The sequence below is a fragment of the Benincasa hispida genome, unplaced genomic scaffold, assembly GCF_009727055.1.
Source record: "Benincasa hispida cultivar B227 unplaced genomic scaffold, ASM972705v1 Contig306, whole genome shotgun sequence".
In the NCBI taxonomy this organism is placed as follows: domain Eukaryota; kingdom Viridiplantae; phylum Streptophyta; class Magnoliopsida; order Cucurbitales; family Cucurbitaceae; genus Benincasa; species Benincasa hispida.
Window position 1 is genome coordinate 522864 of NW_024064789.1, and position 3739 is coordinate 526602.

Here is a 3739-nt window from a genome sequence, read left to right on the forward strand (position 1 = left end):
ATATAATTCATGCCATGAAATTCCCAGATAAAGAAGACTTGCAAGATTCTGATGATGACCTGAATTTGATTGAAGAATAAAAGTCTGATGAAGAGTGTGAAGAAGAGGATACCAACACATCCGTTGCTGCCTGCAATGTGATTGTAGCAAAAACAAACAAAGAAGAAGAAATGATCGCAATGCAAGAAATAGAGCCAAAAGAAGAAAGAAAAACAACGCAACCTTCCCTAGTGGAACCACCAACACTTGAACTGAAGACCTACCAACCCATCTGAAGTACACATTTTTTGGGCAAAATGAGAAGCTACCAGTGATAATTTCCTCTGCGTTCAACAAACAAAGAAAAGGAGAATGCGTTGATGAGCATTCTCAAGAAACATGTGCGAGCAATTGGCTGGACGCTCGCGAACATCAGAGGAATTAGCCCTACATACTGCATACACCACATTCGTCTTGAAGACGGCCACAAAGCAACAATTGAAAATCAACGCCGACTCAACCTTTCGATGAAGGAGGTCGTCAAAAAGAAGATTATCAAATGGCTGGATGCAGGCATTATCTATCCCATAGCTGATAGCACGTGGGTCAGCCCCGTGCAAGGTATGCCGAAGAATGACAGAATGAAGGTAGTCCCAAATGAGAACAATGAATTAATACCGCAAAGGACCATCACTAGATGGCACATATGCATGGACTACCCCAAGTTGAATGCGGCCACAAAGAAAGATCATTTCCCTCTGCCATTTATTGATCAAATGCTGGACAAACTAGTAGGGAATGATTTTTACTGCTTCTTGGATGGGTATGCCGGATACAATAAAAAATTGATAGCTCCTGAAGACCAAGACAAGACCACATTCACCTGCCCATATAGGACATTTGCTTTTTGTCGCATGCCATTTGGCCTCTGCAATGCGCCGAGCACGTTCCAAAGGTGCATGATGGCGATCTTTTCAGATTATCTCGAGGACTCAGTGGAAATATTTATGGATGACTTCTCCGTATATGGGAACACTTATGAAGTATGCCTAGCCAACTTAGAGAGAATTCTGAAGAGATGTGAAGAGACGAACCTGGTGCTCAACTGGGAAAAATGTCATTTCATGGTGAAAGAGGGTATAGTGTTGGGACATAAAGTCTCCCAGGATGGGTTGGAAGTGGACAAAGCAAAGATCGATGCAATTGAAAAGCTTCCACCTCCAACCAGCGTAAAGGCTGTGCGAAGCTTCTTGGGGCATGCTGGATTTTATAGACGATTTATCAAAGACTTTTCTAAGATTGCATGACCACTGAGTGTGTTTCTAGAGGTTGACAGAAAGTTTGAGTTCCACAACAAATGCTTCAACACATTCAGGGTTTTAAAAAGATGCGCTGATTACCACACTCGTACTGATTGCGCTGGACTGGACATTGCCATTTGAAATCATGTGCGACGCAAGCGGGTAAGTGATGGGAGCAACTTTAGTGTAAAAGAGAAAAAATTTTTTGCATCCCATCACATATGCGAGTAAGACACTGAACCCTGCTCAAACAAATTATACCACCACAGAGAAAGAACTTCTGGCTGTGATCTTTGTGTTGGAAAAATTTCGGGCATATCTGTTGGGAACCAAGGTACTCATCCACACTGATCACTCGACAATCAAATACTTAATGACAAAGAAGGACGAAAAGCCAAGGTTGATCAGATGGATTCTCCTCCTTCAAGAATTTGATATAGAAATAAGTGATCGGAAGGGGATAGAGAATCAGGTTGCAGATCATTTGTCTAGAATGGAAAATCCTGAAGTTGACCACAATGAGATCGAGGTGAGTGCCATATTCCTGGATGAGCAACTGTTCCACATAGAAGAATTGCCCTGGTATGCGGACATCATTAATTATTTGGTTTGTGAGCAATTTCCTAAAGATTACACCTATCATCAACTGAAAAAGCTCAAGAATGAATGCAGACACTATTATTGGGATGAGCCGAATCTGTATAAAAGAGGTGCAGACAAGATTATTCGATTATGCGTACCAAACGCTGCTCAACAACGCATATTGTCACAATGCGACGACTCACCATATGGTGGGCACTTTGGAGGGCAGCGCACCGCAGTCAAAGTTTTGCAAAGTGGATTCTTTTGGCCTACATTATTCAAGGATACGGCTGACTATGCAATGAAATGTGATCGGTGTCAACGCATAGGCAACATTTCCTGGAAGAACGTGATAACGGACAGAAATGCACGTTATCATAGTGCTAAGTTCTTAAACAATGTTGGGTTGCATTAAATATGTTAAATTGCATCCATTAAGCATAAATTCTATAATATTGCGGTCGCATGCGTCCAATGCATTAGAACAGTTGATCTTTATATTTTTGTGCAGAATATGCATTAACGCAATGCAAAGATGGCGATCATAGGAATTCACTGGTCGAGCGCAACTTCACCGCCAGGATTTGCGTTGATTGTGCTCGCAAACATTCGCCCAAGAAGAATCGCTGCAACTTGGTCAGCGCAACATGGTGGACGCATCTAGGTGAAAGGATAATTAAGAGCGATGGGACAGAAAGCTGATGACAGTCGGATCGAAATTAAGTTGACAGCCGATAATGGTCACGAAGTACATTCAACTCTATCTGTGACAATTATCCGGCGCATCAGTCAGGAATTAAAGCTGTCCCATCTTCGGTCTCTCTCCTTTGTTATCAAACCATTTCCTTCCCACTTTTCTTTTCTTTTCTTTTCTTTTTCTATTTTCTTTTTTCTTAAAAACTAAAAAACGTATTTTCCTTTTTTTTCTTTTTTAATTTTAATTAATAATTTAGTACTGTGGTTTCTTTTTAATATTTCTAATAAAATCATTAGTTTTTCATTTTGGCTTATAAATATAAATGTGTTTTTTAAAATTCAATATACAACATTCTATGTACTTGAAATTTTAATTTTTTCATGTAAATTTTTTTATGATAAAAAACTAAAATTATAAAGAACAGAAAGTTAGGAATAATTATCTATAAAATTGATTTTCTTCTATAATTTAGAAAAACAAAGTAACAAATGCTTGATATTTTTCTCGAAAGAATATGTGATAAATAAAATAAGTGAGATAAAAAAAAAAGAGAAATGAAAAAAAATTACATTTATATAATGCATTTTAAAAAAATCAATTCTTATGTAAAATGCATTTTTATCAAAAATTACATTTATATAATTGTCAGAGAGAGAAAATTTAGACAATTCTCATAAGCAAAATTAAGAAAGGGTAATGGACAATTTTTGAAAATTTACTCACTAATTAAAAAAAAGAATAGTACAAAAATATTCATAATCTCTTTCAATTTAAATAAAGTAAATAAATGTATTTAAAACTTATATATATTGTTAAAAGAATAACAAATTTATATTAGGTATAAAACTAAATTATGTGGTTTGAGATAGGATCCTAAATTTCAACTTTAGTATCTACTGGTTCTATTTGAGTAATACTTTCAATGTATATATGAGAATTATATTGCTGTAAAAAAGAAAAAAAAACGGAAGGAATCATGAATAAAATTTAAAATAAACACTAATAATTAGAAAATAAAAACTACTCCATAAAAAAAAGGAAAAAAAAAAACTACTCCATCAAGAAGAAAAATGAGAAAAAGACGTTAAAATCAACTATTGATCCAGAGGTTAGGGATTTGGATATCCCATAGAACATAGATAACAATTTTTGTATATAATATATAATTTGAATAAAAAAA